The sequence below is a fragment of the Myodes glareolus genome, chromosome X (genome assembly GCF_982192425.1).
Source record: "Myodes glareolus chromosome X, mMyoGla1.1, whole genome shotgun sequence".
In the NCBI taxonomy this organism is placed as follows: domain Eukaryota; kingdom Metazoa; phylum Chordata; class Mammalia; order Rodentia; family Cricetidae; genus Myodes; species Myodes glareolus.
In genome coordinates this window covers 128747079-128763819 of record NC_142053.1, presented here as the reverse complement: position 1 = coordinate 128763819, position 16741 = coordinate 128747079, and the positions used below count along the sequence as shown (strand labels likewise).

At 41.1% G+C, this 16741-nt stretch overlaps 1 protein-coding gene across 1 annotated transcript in view; it reads right to left on the bottom strand.

Annotated features, from left to right (window-relative positions):
* Positions 1-16525, bottom strand: part of Klf8 (KLF transcription factor 8) — a 157371-nt gene extending 140846 nt beyond the window's left edge. The window contains exon 1 of the mRNA XM_048461524.3: positions 16238-16525. The gene's annotated coding sequence lies outside the window, so the exon portion shown is untranslated. The remainder of the gene's footprint in view (positions 1-16237) is intronic.
* Positions 16526-16741: the final 216 nt, after the last annotated feature.

Here is a 16741-nt window from a genome sequence, read left to right as displayed (position 1 = left end):
CTAAGACAGTCTTCAGATGGGTAAAAACAAAACAGGCAAAGAAGAGTAATGATATCAGGAGTGATGGTGGTAGATGGGTTAGGCATAGAAATATAAAAATCTCAAGACAGAAATGTTTTAGTGTGAACAAGAAACAACTAGTCAGACTAGAAGTATTCACTGAGCCCACCTCATCTCTACACTGTACATGGATATTATATATCATTATATAGATCTAATTGCTCTGCATTGAATTGTGTTCTCCCAAAAGATATCTTGAAACTCTAACCCTGTGGATTAGATATTCAACAGGTTTGTGAGAATCCCATTCCAGCAGAAGCATTATTAGTCTTGATTTAAAGGAACAGAGAAGAGCAGGAATGAAAGAGGGAGTTGAAGGGCCAGCGCGTGGCTGCAGAGGCCTGGGCCAAGCCCATTACTTTCATCAGCAGGGACAGCAGGGTCACTGCCCCTCTGGCTGGGAGGGCAAAGCTTCCAGGCCAAGGGGACAGAGAATCACACCACAGGATCAGGCTTTGACCTTTTCTACAATGTTCCTTGACCTGCTTCGACCCCATGATTCCTTTCATTCTTTTAGTTTGAAGGATTTTGGAATGACAATGCCTGTTTTGTCCCTGTCCTGACTTCTTAATTTTTCTTCCAGGTTCTACAAGTCTGCAAATGGAAAAGAATTCTGCCCCTGGAGGGACCTCTCAATCAACCATATCTTATTTAAATAAATGACAGATGAAACTTGGGACTTTTGTATTGATTTTATCTAGTTGACGTTTTTGACTTAGACTGGTGCTGGACTAGGATAAGACCTTGAGAATACTGGGATCAGTTGAAAGTCTTTTCCCATATGAAGGGCATGAATCCTGGCAAGTCAGAGGATATGACCTTACAGGTTAAATTGTATCCCTCAAAATAAGTTCTTGATATGTTGCGGACAGTTCTTGCCAATGAGACTTTACTTTAAAATAATTTAAGTCTTTGTGAATAAAATCAAGATGAGATGATTAAAGGAGACCTTGGTTTAGTATGCTCTTACAAGAAGCCATCATGAGATGAGAGAGAAACATACACACAAATAAAAGACAGAGAAATCAGTTATGCTGTCATAAGCCAGGGAATACATGGGACTAGAAGAAGCTGGAAAAGCCAAGAAATGATCTTAGTGTAGAGGTCTCTGTGGGATCCTGGCCTTGCCAGCATGTTGATACAAGGCTCTTATCCTATGGAACTATGAGAATGGATTTCTGTGTTTTAAGTCACCCACTCTGTAGTCATAGATATTCTCCTCAGGATCCATGCAGACCTTCTGATTCTAACTGTACTGTAATCAGAGAAACAGGTCATTTATGCACAGAAAATTTGAACTGTACTAACAGCTGAAGTACAGGAGACTGAAAGAATGTATCACATCAGGAAGTTAGGAGGCCAAGTTTTGAAGCAGTATGAATGGAGTTTAAGATACTATTTGTGGGGGCTGGAGAGATTGCTCAGTGGTTAAGAGGGCTGACTGCCATTCCAGAGGACCCTAGTTCAATTCCCAGTACCCATATGGCAGCTCACAACTGTCTGCAATCCCAGTTCTAGGGGACCCATGGCAAAACACCAATGCACATTAGAAAAAAAAAAAAAGCCGGACGATGCTGGCGCACACCTTTAATCCCAGCAGTAGGGAGGTAGTGGATCTCTGTGAGTTTGAGACCAGTCTGGTCTACAGAGAGAGTTCCAGGACAGGCTCCAAAGCTACAGAGAACCCCTGTCTTGAAAAATAAAAATAAGATACTATTTGTGGTATGATTTTTACAGCATCAGAAAACCAAGTATATTCATTTATGCTATGTATCTTTATAAGTCTGTGTATATCAGGATAGCAATTTCTAAGTGAGTATGTTTATCTGTGCCTATAGACATACATAAATATGTATTTTCTGGAATCCTCTTACATTGTAGGCATTGAGGGCAGACATGACTAAGATATTCCTATATATCTGAGTTTATTACTATAGGAGTCCAGAGGTCCTGATAGGTCTATGATCTAATTTTCACTCACTGTAAGGCAGTGAGAAGGAAATGGGTAAATCATGGGAAACCAGCAAATACTTTTAAAAGCCTGTGACTTTGAATCTGTCATTTTGCTAACTTTGATGAGTAAAACTGACATGATCTATCACAAAGTAAAACTTATGTGACCTAGAGGAAGATATTTAGTTAACTTCACTAATTCTATATTTACTTACTCATAACATGGGAAAATGGCATTTCACAGGTTTGTATTACGTTGATTCAACAAAATAACATTTACACAGAGGAGGAAAAAGAAACAATGCTGGGCATTCAGAAGCTTGTGCCGCCCTGACCCTTGACTACTCACCAAGAGGCTGCTTTGCTGGAATATTTTCCTCCGTATGAATGTACTGTTTCTCATTAGCAGGAGGCTGAAATACAAAATTAGTTTCCCAAGCATAGACCTACCCAATTATGAATATTATATTTTAAATCCCTTGAGTGAGTCAAAAAGGACAAATTTAACACAACTGCACCAAATGCACTTTTACAAACAAGAGAAAGCTTGGAGGCTGTTAAAGGTACCACCAGGCATTATAGGCATGGTCACACACATTGCAACACAGCTGAAGATGAAAAACTCAAGTGGCAGATTCCAATGATACCCAAGAGGGTTTTGCAGGTTCTCAAATGTCATATCCCTGGGCTATCAGATTTTCGTAAGTTGATCAACTTGTAGGTATTCTGGGCGGAGGGGCCTGGCAAGAAATAGTTTGAAAGATAACTACGAAAATCTGGGGGTTTTCCTCTTCATCTAATAAGTAAGTTGTCCATTGTCCCTCCATGCACTGAGGCATGAGGACCTCAGCCTCATTCGGATAGAGTAGGCATGCTTTCAGACCAGAAGTAAAAGCACATTTTAAAGATTTTTACCTCTCCCTCATCAGCAACTCTGAATCTTATCTTCAGATATTTGAATCAGCCTCACTTCTCCTTTTTGACCAATAAAATCTGTATGAATAATGTAATACGTAGCCTTCTAAGTTACTTAAAGCTTTCATAAAGTAATCATCACATGTGTTCAATGAAATTGACTTAATTTATTTACAAGGACACAAAAGTAAATAAAGTAATAATTCAACAAAACAAAATTGTATTCAATGAAGACACAATAAAACTCCTCTACTGTACTTTCATAGGCTAAGGTGAGATAGAAAAAGAAATTCAAAATCAAGGCATTGCTTCGAGAATTAATTTTAAACAAAGACTAGAAAACACAGCATAATAAACAGCAGTTACTAGGACTGAAGTCTGGACTCTGTTACCGACTGCTCTGTGACCTTAAGAAAGTCATTTAACATATTTAAATAGCAATTACTTCTCTCGTAAAGAAAACAGATTTGGTGAAATTTTAACTTTTCTCTTTACTATACACTGTGCGATCCATTCAGGCCATTCAAGCCTTAGAAAGGATCTCCAGTCTCAATTTGCATTACAAACAGAACTGCAAGAAATTTATGTGCACTAAGGTTTGAGCATATCTCGGGGAAGTAAAGGATAGATGAAGGAATACATACCTTTCATTAGCAAATTAGGGTGTCAAATTTGTAAGTAGGCTGAACAGGGTGTGACAGATATAAAAATGTCTCAGAATTTGGAGTGAGCTTGGGTGCAAAAGCATGCAGGCCCAAGCCAAGTAGGTTTTAATAGGAAAGAGCAGGAGAAAAGGTAGAAAATCCATGTGTGTAACATTTATTGACTGAATGTTCTATGCTAGGTACTTATATTCATCTGCTTTCTATTGCTATAATAGAATAACAGAGACTGGGGAAATTATCCCCTGAAAACACCTCACTGGTTAGCAAAGCTGTGAGCCCTGGTCATATTACATGGTCCTAGGAACCCATCTAGCAACCCAGAACTGACCAAAGCTAGACATATCAGAGTCCTGTGAACTTGGAAACAGAATGATGAGATCCAAAGTCTTTTCAAGTAACTGAACCATAACAACTGTAACATGAACTCAGCACACAAAGAAGCTATCTCTTGCCCACTAGGGGTTATTGCTTTCTAAAAGTTGGGATAACAATAGATACACACAGAGAGAACAGACTTTGGATTCCTACCAATCTCCCATCTCTTTCCATACAATCTCACTTTTTCCTAAATGGGATTAAATAAATATTAGTTTACTTGTGTTAGTTAAAATGATAGTGCCTATCCCCATGCCCAGTATTAGAGGGACAGATTTATCTCAGTCATGGTTTTGGGTGTTGGTCCATCGTGGTAGGACTGGTGTGGTAAAATGGAGTAATTTATATCATGATGGGCCAAGAGGCAGAGATGGGGATCTCACCACTCCACAACTTCTCATTTCTTAAACTCAGTCCATTCTTAAGACCTAGTCACCAGTACTTAGGAGACAGGGGCATGGGTGTAGGCACTATCATTTTAGAGGTGAGTTTGAGGCCAGTTTGATCTACATAGTAAGTTCCAGGACAGTCAGAGGTACATAATGAGACCCTGTCTTAAACAACAACAAATCTTAACTTTAATTATAATCAAAGATATTAACTTTAATTAATAAATCAAATATTTAAGGTTGAAGCACTTGCTCAGGGTTCTAGTGACTTTCGAAATTAGGTTTATGTGAACTCTCTTATGTGCTGACAATGAATTCTAATTCTGAGAACACATTCTTCAAAAACATGGACATGCGCACCCTGATATCGGTGTGCAGGTCTTTGAACTGTGACCTATCAAGACGTTTTCTATTTATTTTCTCACTTTTCAAATCTTTCATCTGTTTTATCTTTTTCCTTATATATTCAATTACGCATTGTTTCAGACTGGTAGTGTGATCCAGAATTAGTAATTCATCTTGACTCAATTTCCTTTCCAGTCGTACTATCTAGCAAAATCTGTGACAACAAAATAATCCTCAATGATTGCCCATAATGACTAAAATTGTGAGTTATGGAACCAAACTACTTGCGTTTAAATTCAAATTCTGTCAATTATTAGTAGAGTTTTTTTCAGCCCCTTTATAATTATTGTCAGAGTTCTAGGATGGTAGGATTTCCTTATTTCTCAAGTGGTGATGGCAAATTCAGTTCTTAAAATATCAATGAGTGTATTCATTGTATTAGCGGAGGTAGCAGTAGGAGCAGTGAAACTTTATCATACCGAAAAAACATTTCTAGTAATCCAGCCAGCCTCTCACAAAGCACTGATCTCGGCCATTTAGTGGGTGGAGGGGGAGGTCCTCAGATTTCTTCTTTTTTTTTTTTTTTTTTTCCCCGAGACAGGGTTTCTCTGTAGCTTTGGAGCCTGTCCAGGCTGGCCTCAAACTCACAGAGATCCACCTGCCTCTGCCTCCCAAGTGCTGGGATTAAAGGCGTGCACCACCACCACCCAGCTCCAGTTCTCAGATTTCTATCTATTTTCTGACTTCAGCCATTTGGTACTACTCCTTAGTACCATGGATACTTTTAAATTGTCTCTTGTACTAGGAGTAATTAACTGCTTTAAGCAAAGGTTTTGGATGATAACGAATATTTTAAGAATAAAGTATCCTTAGTACTGTATCTATAAAAATAAAGGAATGATTTTATTTATGGCTGTATCCTAGATTCTACCTATTGTTTGAGTCTTCTTGTCACAGTTTACATGCCATAGTAAAATCGTATTTCCTGAGTGTAGATCGCTCTAGTGCTTCCATTCCTTTACACACATCTTTTCTATCTGTAGTACAACGGCACTTCCTTAATTTGCATATCTTGAAACATCCCCGTTTTCTTTAAGACACAAGCATCATTTTCTATAGCAGGTCTTCTCTTACGCTGTGTTCCCCAAATGACACCCACGTATTACCTGCTCATATTAATGATTTGCTCACTAGGCACATTTACCAGGATTCCTCTCTTTAAATTCTCACAGTTTCTCTCTAACCTTCACCTTCTTTATCTGAAAGATGGGTATAACTCTATTGCAAATTTAACTGAAAAGTATGCCAAAAGGTTAGCATGATCTCCAGCATAAAGCAAAGAATCAAGAAAAGCTGGAGTATTGTCTGTCTCCAATTTCCCAAGCTATAGCAAAGAGATGACAGTACAGGATTCTAGTATATGCTGAATGAATGGATGAGATAAAGGGATAAATATTTCTTTTATTATCATCTGCATTATATGAGTGGAAATGGATAATCTATATCATTAGATTTAATTAAACTAAAGATACACCAAAATTAAACTCTGTCCCAGTTTTAATGTGTTATGCTCAATCACACATGGGCATACAGAGAGAGACAGGTAGACAGAGACACAGAGACAGCACATGCTATTAAAAGGTCCAACTTTCTATAATCTCATTTCCAAATATCCCCCCAAAATATCTTAAAAACTGTTAACCAAAGAGGTGAAGACTGTCTATATTAAAAATTATGAAAATTGGTGAAAGAAAGTGAAAAATCAAAATATGTAAAGATATCACAATCAAAAGAGTAAACAATACACAGAGAAACCCTGTCTGAAATAAAACAACAAGAAAAATTGCCAGGCGAAGGTGGGATACACCTTTTTAATCCCAGCACTCAGGACAAAGAGACAGGCAGATCTCTGAGTTTGAGTCTGAGACCATCCTGGTCTACACAGCCAAGATGCAGTATAGCCAGGGCTACACACAGGAAAACCCTTGAAAAAACAAAAATGAAGAAACAACATTAAAATATGCACACTACCTAAAGCAAGGCACACATTCAATGCACACTCTGTTATGATGTCAGTAACATTCTTCTCGTAGCTAGAAAAAATCATAACACATATAAACAAAAAGCCCTAAATGCTCAAAGCTATCTTATAGAAAAAGAACAACATAGGCATTATCTGCCTGTCTTCAAAATATACTATAAAGCTATATTGTCTACATAAAGGCATGAATAGGACCAGCTATTAGAAATGGTTTAGAAACAGATACCAATGGAACAAAATAGAGAGCAGACAAGTAAGTCCATCCAGTTGCAGACAATTGATTTCTAGCAGACATTCTGAGAGAATGACCTGAAGAAATGACAGTCTTTGTATAAATGGTGCTAGGAAAATTGATTATATACATGCAGAAGAATTAAGCTGCAGTCCCAATCACCAGTTACAGAAATCAACTCAAAACTGATTAAATAGTTAAATGTAAGACCTAAAACTGAAACTATTAGGAAAAAACACTTCCAGACATTGGAATAAGCAAGTAATTTTGGACAGGTACCCAGAAGCATGAGAAGAGAAAGTAAAAGACAAGAATGAGATTGCATTGTTGGGCAGTGGTGGTGCACACTTTTAATCCCAGCACTCAGGAGGCAGAGACAGGCGGAGCTCTGTTAGTTCAAGACCAGCCTAGTCTACAGAGCAAGCTCCAGGACAGCCAGGGCTGGAGACAGAAACCCTGTCTCCAAAAACCAAAAGAAAAAGAACTGACTGAAGACTGACTTTGTGGGAGCCTGGTTTGTTTTGGATGCTCACATTTATAGACCAAGATGGAGGGGGGAGGACCTTGGACTTCCCATGGGGCAGGGAACCCTGACTGCTCTTAGGACTAGAGAGGGAGGGAAAGATGGGGAGGGGGAGGGAAAAGGGAGGCGGGGAAAAGGTGGAAATTTTTAATAAATAAATTAATTAATTTAAAAAAAGGAAAAAGAAAAAAACACACCAAAATGGAATTATCTAGTCATTATAAAGAATGAAATGCTGCCATATACCACTACATGCAAAAGCTAAAGGACATTATACTAAGTGAACTAAGCCAGGCATATCAAGTACTACGGCACGAGCGCACTCATATGTAGGATCTGAAAGAGTGAATGCTATATAGCCTGAGTATTCTGTCTTCTCCAGCGGCTGCCTTCGCTTCAATCTCCTTCAACCCACATTATATTTCTTATATTTCTGCCTTTGTTTCCATAGTTGTGTTGTTCCTGATTGGAATACCCCTTTCCCACCACCCTGACTACCCAAGTCCTACATATACTTTTAACAACACTAGACTTCATAGAATTTGAATTGAAGATCATGATACACCTAGAAGTTTGCAAGAAAGAGAAAACAGAAGCAAGGGTGGGCTGAAGTAGAAAACGTTAATGGAATGTTTACAGTGCTGGAACAGGAACACGCTGGGTTAGCACTCCACCACAGAGGTACACTGCTAGCCCATGAAAGACACTGGAGAGAAAGGGAATAGCATAGACTAAAGACATTCGTGGGGAAAAAACATGGTATATCCAAGCAATATTAATATGTTTAACAGGAGTCCTATGGCAGGGAAAAATCTGCTATCTGCATAGCAGGTTGTAGACAGAAGTGTCTTATGAGGAGGCATGGATTTAATCCTATGACGGCATCTCTGAAAGATTCTCAACATTGGACAACAAAGGGTTAAAATCTCAGAAAAGGCCTAAGTCATACAACAGACTGGACTCGATATTAGTTTTTCAAGACTACCATAAGAAAGTATCACACACCAATTTAACAGTAGAAACACACTGTCCTACAGTTCTCCGAACAAGCAATCTGAAGCTAAAGCGGCATGGGGAGGTTTCTCCTGAGGGCTCCGAGGGAGGGATTAGGTATAGGTCTCCCACTTGTCTTGCAGATAGCTGTCTTTCCTGCCTAGCTTTTCACTTAGCACCAATGTGTGAGTTTTGTGACTAAATTTCTCCTCTTATGTTTCCAGTAATTAAATCAGTACCATTGACCTCATTCTTACTTTATTGCCTCTCTTAAAAAAAAAAGTCTCCCATCCAAGTGGGCAGAGGCAGATGTATCTCTGTGAGTTCGAGTCCAGCCTGGTTTACAGTGCGAATTCCAGGGCAGCCAGAGATGTTACACAGAGAGACCCTATCTCAAAAACAAAAAAAAAAAAGGTCTTACCAAGTGGTACACACCTTTAATTGCAGAATCCGGGAGACAGAGGCAGGTGGATCTCTCTGAATTCGAGGCCAGCCTAGTCTACAAAACAAGTTTCAGGACAGTCAGAGCAGTGACACAGAGAAACCCTGTCTCAAAAACCAAACATAAAACAACAATATTTCAATACACTCACATTCTAAGGCACTGAAAAAGTTAGGGCCCCAACACATTTTGGAGCACACAACTCAACAGGGAACACAGATAGTGCAGGCAAGGAAAACAAGAGCAAAAGAGCTGTTTTAATATGCCAGGCTAGAGACAATGAAAAAGCATAATTGGCATAATTGCAAAGGGAGGAAAAAAAGGGTAACTGAGTTTGTTAGGTCACTGCTACCCAGAGGACAAAAAAGGAAATGGAAGGTTTGACAATATATAAAGGGTGTTAGACACACCACATGTGAGATGCTGGAATGTCCGACCAGTTAACAGATGCGTGGTCTAGATTCGAGAGAAACATTCCGTTCGAAAATGGAGACTTGCCATGCAGACAGACGTCATCATACAAGAAGCGTCAGAAATACTGAAGGATTCCAGAATAGCGAGAGAAGAGGGTGCAGAGAGCAGTAAGAGGCAAGTGGAAATCTAAGAAATAACATTGACAGAAAAAACAAGCAAGGGGAGGCTCTAAAGAAAGGACAGCCTGCAACCCTGACAGTCATCGTTTGAAGGGTTAAAGACTTACCACTAGGCAGGAGAGAGCCTGTGGTAACTTTGATAAGCACAGCTTCAGAAAGGATTTAAATCAAAAGTGAAGACAAAGTGGGTGCTAATTTGCATGCTATCGAGGAAAGATTGCTTGAGACTGGGAAGAAAGTATGGCTAGAAAGGTGTATTCATAGTTTTCCTGTTGCTTGGGACAAAACACCATGACCAAAGCAACTTATGGAAGAATGGGTTTGTTTAGTATTATGGCTCCAGAAGGCTAAGAGGTCATCATGGCGAGGAAGCATGGCAGCAAGTGGCAGGCATGGTGGCTGGAGTAGCAAGTTCAAAGCTCACACCTTGAACCATTGCACTATGCAGAGAGGGTGAACAGGAAGTAAGGGTGAGACTAGAAACACTCAAAGCCTGTTCCCAGTGATGTACTTCCTCTTAACAAGGTTCTGTCTCCCAAAGGTTCCACAATCTCCCCCAAAGAGTGCTACCAACTGGGGACCCAAGCCCACTGGCCACATTTCTCATTCAAACTACTGTCGATAAGGCAATATGATGAAATGGTCAGTGTGCACACTTTGCACACTCCACACCAGATGTCTTTCTGCCACTTACAAGCTCCAGAAGCTCGGGCAAATTGCTTGGTTTTTCTGTGCTCCAATTATAAAGCAGGAAAACAACAACACCTCCTTCAAGGGACTGTTGTGCCCCGGGTATGAATTGATGCATTTAAAGGAAGTGCTTAAGAGAGATTCTGAAGGAAGGTAGTATACTGTGTAGGCATGGTAGGATAGGTGGAAGGGCAAAAGAAGAAAAAGTGAGGAAGACAGGACAGGAGGACATCAGCTGACAGAACAAAATCTCCTAAGAAACAACAGAGAACATATATGGTAGCTAGAATTTCAATTGTTCTTAATAAAATCCCGGAGTCAGATATTAGTAAGTGAAAGCTGAGAGAGATAGGAGAAGCAATAGCCACTAAGGAGACCTTTTACCTCAACCAATGCTCAGACCGAAGGGGCGATCCTATCCCCAGACTGAGCCCTCAGAATGAATCCTCCCACTACACTGAGCTCTAGTCTCCCCCTGCCTTACAGTCATCTCTACACCCAGGCAGATCCCTTCCTGTCCCCACCTCCCTAGTTCTGGGACTAAAGGCGTGGGATGACAGGTGTGAGCCACCACTGCCTGGCTTCTAGTGGCTTAGCTGTGTCCCCTGATCTTCAGCCAAGCTTAATTTGTTAAAACACAAACAAAATATCACTCCAACCTATCCTTCACTAACTAGTCTGTATGATCTTTAGTAATGACTCTCCTGAGCCCCAGTTTCTTCATCTTTGAAACAGAGATGATAACAGTATGTGTCTTATGAAGTTATTATGAAGATTAAATAAAACAATGCACAATAAACAAAGGTTTCAGCTAAATATAAAAAACAGGTGGGCAGATGATGCATGCAATACAATCACTGGGGTGATGGCGTGGGAATGAAGCACTGACATGGGGTGGGAGCAAGCACATCTTTCCTGCCTATCACCTACAAGCGTAGAAATCTTCAGTTACTGAATGAAGTAGATTATATCCTCAGGTGTGATGGACCTGGAACAAATGTTTGAGATCCTCTAAATTCTAAAGCAATGAGCCACCTAAGGCTTGTTAAAATCCTTATTACTGGGTCCCACCCCTGAGTTTCTGAACCAGATCATCTAAGGCAAAGCCTGAAATTTGACATGCTTTGTTTATTTGTTTTGTTTTGTTTTCTGAGACATGGTCTCTCTCTACACAGCCCTGGCTGTCCTGAAACTCTCTCTGTAAAACAGGCTGGCCTCTACCTCTGAGATCCACCTGCCTCTTCCACCTGCCTCTACCTCAGCCACAGCTATTAAAGGCATGGGCTACCATGCCCAGCTTAAATAACTTTTGTCCATGCCCACTGCTTATGGAAAGGTTTTGTCCATAGTGGTTGGCACATCTCTGATCTCTGGGTGATTGGGGAGTGTGTGTGTGTGTGTGTGTGTGTGTGTGTGTGTGTATGTAAATCACCTGAAGACTGATTTTAAAACTACCTTCTTTCAGGTTACTCCCCAGGTACCTAATCCAAATCTTTGCAGATAGGCAAAGATATCCAAATTTTCTTAAAAATATTCATGAAGTTGAGTCTACTATGTGGTCAAACTGAGAATTATGGGGGGGGGACAAGTAGTTCTCCATGCATACATCCAACATACACACCTACTTCACTCCTAAAGAGGATCTGTAATAAGAAGGGAGATTTTTCAAGGCCTAAAAACTATGAAATTTTCAAACTGTAAAATGGAGACACTGAAAACTGTCTTGTTAGAGTTTCCGCTATAGACTCTGGTCCTTTTTCTCTCTCCTTTAACTCCCTTTCTTCTTATTCTGTCTTTCTGAGTTCCCCAGGCTAGTGAGACATCTAAACATGGAACGTCTTCTTAGAGGACTTGAGAAAAAGCACATTGAACAACTAACTGAAAAGAACTAATGTGGCTGGGTGGTGATGATGCACGCCTTTGATCCCAGCACTTGGGAGGCAGAGGCAGGAGGATCTCTCAATTTTAGGCCAGCCTGGTCTACAGAGCAAGTTCCAGGACTGGTACCCAAAGAAATTCTGTCTAGAAAAACCAAAAAAAAAAAAAAGCAAGCAAGCAAGCAAGAAAGAAAGAAAGAAAGAAAGAGAAAGGGAAGAAGAAATAATGCTTGCAGTACTGAACGTTTAAAAAGATTTCCAAGCAAATATTTCACATTTCCATGATAAATAGCATTATAAAATCTGTGACACTTTTGTAATTAAAGTTAAGAATTTCCCTAGTGCTAATAAATTTATGGTGATATTTTTGTTAAAATGCACTGGAGCCATTTGTATTTTTACGTTGAAACCATCCTCAGATAATTATGCTAATAAGAGAATAAGGGCCACTGTGAAATTAAGTACTAGTTTACAAGAACAACTCAGCAAAAAATTTCCTACTAAGATTTTTTTTTTTTGGTTTTTTGAGACAGGATTTCTCTGTAGCTCTGGAGCCTGTGCTGGAACTAGCTCTGTAGATCAGGCCGGCCTCAAACTCATGGAGATCTGCCTGTCTCTGCCTCCCAAGTGCTGGGATTAAGTGTGTGCACCACTGCCACCGCCACCACCTGGCTTCTACTAAGAATTTTTACAGTGAGCATTGCAGCCAAATACCAAAACAATGAACCTCAGCTTTGTCAAGATGAACAGCTCAGCACTCTTTTGTTTTTGTTTTTGTTTTGTTTTTCAAGACAGGATTTCTTTGTAGCTTTGGAACCAGGCTGGCCTCAAACTCACAGAGATCCACCTGTCTCTGCCTGGGATAAAAGGCTTGCACCAGCACCAGCACCAGCACCACCACCACCACCCTGTGCTATCAATTTGTGGGAATGGTTAGAGGGAGGATATCTAGGAGGGGCTGGAGGGAGGAAGAGAAGGAGGGAAGCGATACAATTCTGTTTCAACTTAAAACAAAAAAAGATAATTACAATATTAAAGAACAGAAAAAAAATGCATCCTAACCCCTTCAGAATAAAAGCCAAAGTCTTTACATCCTATCCTGCAGCATTTGCCTTCCTCTGTCTCACTGACCTCATGTTCTATTACTTCTCCAATGATGCTAGCCCCCCTCTCTCTCGCTCCCTTCATTTCTTTCTCAGACAGCCTTGCTATGTACCTCAAGCTAGCAAAGGCTGTCCTTCAGCTTCAAAGATGCTGGGATACCTGGTATTTGCTTTCATGGCTAGCAATAATGGGCTTCCGGCTAGTCCTGGAACACACCACATAAAACACCCTTCTCAAATATCCTCATAGCTATCTCCCTGATTTCAGGAGATATACTGTTCTGTATTGTATCGAAGAGGCTTCCCGTGACTATTCTGGATTAAGTAGCTCTCCCCAGCATGCCATATTGTATTCCTACTAATTTAGATCTTTACCCAACACATATCTTTTGCTGTCTTCCAAGAGTATCTCCACGATGGTAAAAGAATTAATGAATGAATTCATAAAAAATTGAAATAATACATGAAATAACTAAGTGAATAAGTGACTATCATGATACAATATAATTTTGTGTTGAAATTTTCTCTTTTGCAGCTTTCTACTTTATGGGCTGAATAAGAACCAAAACAGGATTTAAGCAAAGCTGTCCAAACTTTTCTAGTATAGGAAAGTCTAGGCATTCCAAAAGGCAATTTGAGGGTTGGAACTAGTGCTATGGAATTACAAAAGCAGAGGGAGGCGAAACAGGGACAGAGGGAGGGGAAGAGGGAGAAAGAGACAGGTGGACAGAGACAAATAGAGAGAGATACTCTCTTTTGTTTTTGGTTTTGGTTTTGGTTTTTACAGTTATCTCTCATGAAGCCCCCTTTTCCTTGTCATAGATGAAATTTCAAGGAAGCAGAATGAAGCCAAATAACGCAAATGCCATTTAAAACCCTTGGAGAAAATTTCTACTGCTTTCTTTGAGTACTTCTTAGTAGGTTGATAAAGTTTCCATTGTCCTAGAAAGGCATTAAGCATATTTCAGCAACAATATGACAGCTAAGCATTTCCTAGTTCCCAGTTATACAACTAGAAATCCCTCACAAAGAAAATCCAGCAAACATGAAACAAGGGACAAGTAAATGTTAAAACAGAAATACAACAGCCCCTAATAAATGACATAAATACCAAAGGCGGAATACTGGCTGTGGAATCAACACACAGTTCCTTCCCCACCCTCCATTCAAGGGGAGGTATGGTATGCACAAGTGGCTTTTGACTCAATGACAAGACTACACTCCAGCTGTCAAAACCAACCAGGAGTGGTTCTTTTGAAGGTGTTTTCCTTTGTTTTCAGGAGGCCACAAGAAAAATGTTGAGTCGTGCGTTTCTTTGTCTTTTTTTTTATCTGAATCCAGCCAACTCAATAATATGGGCTCTTTGGAATAAGACAGTTTGAAATTTAGAAGATCTACAGACGAGACACAGGATAGAGGAGAGGAGACACAGGATAGAGGATTGTTAATCGCTTTAAAATGCTGCTGGGGAACCTAGAAGAGACACCTTCTCTTGATGAGAACTGGTCCTAGAGACGCAATGAAACTCAGCATACTACAGAAGAAAGCGACTCTGTGCATTTCAACTAGAGACAGCTAACTAACTGGTGGACTGCAAACCAACGGTCTGTGGAGACATCATTAAGTTCCATCCTCAATCGTGCCACCCTCGCTAAGCAGAAACAAAAGAGAGACACATGTAAAAGATGTCCCTGGTCCATAAAAGCCATTTCTACTGAATTTTTGTTATACCAACTCTTTTTACCTAATGGGAGGGAGCTAGTGAGGCCCTCCTTTCCAATACAAGGTAGTGGATAAGACACCAACGTGAAAATGATAGAGCATACAAGATCTGCCCTGTTCTCTTCCAAAGCTTTTTTTGTTTTTTGTTTTTGTTAAGACAGTGTCTCATTCTGTAGCTCTGGGGGCCTTGATCTTACTATGTAGGCGAGACTGACCCTGACCTCACAGAGATCCGCCTGCCTCTGCCTGCCTCTGCCTCCTGTGCGTGCATGGACATGACAGGCGTGTACCAACACACTCACCTTGCAAGCCATTTTGACTAGCTATTCTGTTTCACAGCCTGTGCTCCCAGTTCCTTTGGTTTGAGTATATGGATTCCCAGCATTGTTAGGAAGAAAATACATGTGAACTAGGAGTGTGTATGTTAGAGATGCTTGGCAAAAGCTGGAATCAAATTCAACATTCCTCTCCACATCCTGGGATGAGGTCTTGGCCAGCAATCAGCTAATAAAGAAGTCAGTGACAGCATTTTGCAGGGCCTTGAGATCTTACACACATTGTCCAGCAGCATAATCAGCCACAGGCAATAAAGTTAGCGTTAAATATATATCTGTAGAATAAATAATTTGTTCAAGTCATCTAAACTGCAGTGTTATCTCTTAAGAAATGGAAATGTTTCCCTTCAGCTAAAACTGCAGAGCCAATTGACTCTGTGGTTAACTAATGTGCATATTGGCATCAATGCCCACGCTGCACCTCCTAAAATTCCTCTGGATATTAGAAGCAAGTTTGAAGGGGAAGCTGGGGGAGGGAGGTGCCGCTCTCTGCACACAAATTCCTTCCAATAAACAGGTAGTGTTAAAACAAGGTAAGGCACAGATATTCTTCTTGAAACTGAATTTCCAGTCCAAGTACAAACGTCCCCTAGGTAAAATTGTGCACTGTCCCTTTAAGAAGCTAGGCAAGATGGAGCCCTCCCAGCTCACAGCTTGAGGTTTCAAGCAACCTGATAGGGATGCTGGAGTGTGACAAAAAGAAAGAATGCTAGAAGGGTGGCAGGGAAGCAGTAACACCAGGAGTGGAAACCCAGGCTGTAAACACACAACACGCTTCAGTGCGTACGGGCTGGCCGCGTGGCCTCTCTGGGCGCAAGAGCACCACCCTCCACCCGTCTCCTCCACCCTACTCCACCCTGCCCCACCCTTCTTTCCTCCTGGCGTGAGCCACCCGAAGAAATGCGGCCACGTCCCCGCCCCGCCGAAACCCCGCGAGGGCGGTCGAAGGCGAGGTGCTGGCCGCGCAAAATGAAAGGGACTTACTTTGGGGTTCCGCGCCTCCGAAGGCATCCTCTCTTGCCAGCCCCTTCCAGGGCCAGAGCGCGCGGGTCCTCGCCGCCTCGCCCAGGGAGACTTAGGGAGATGCCGGCACACTCCGTAGTACTGATCTTAAGACAAGACAGAAGGTTGTGAGCGAGTTAGCCAGTGGTAAGAGTGGTGGTAAGAACGAAAACCCTCCTTTCCCCTCATTCGCAGGAGCGTCCCTTGCCCAGCCTTAGCGATATCTGGGGCAATGGTTTGCTTGTTTCTCCCTTTTGGTTTCTCCCAGCTGCCTGTCCCAGACCCCACCCAGCGGCTCCACCCCATCCACTGCTACACATTCTGTCAATCACCAGCCCCTTTAAAGCCGCATCACACAACTGGGGTTTTCCTCCCTCTTAGATGGACGGACAGAATCCTGGGGCCTTTTTAACAATGCCCCAGACCTTATTGTTGGGTTTATGAAGCTGGGGTTAGCTCCTAGTGGAAGCCTCTCCTCCTCACCTC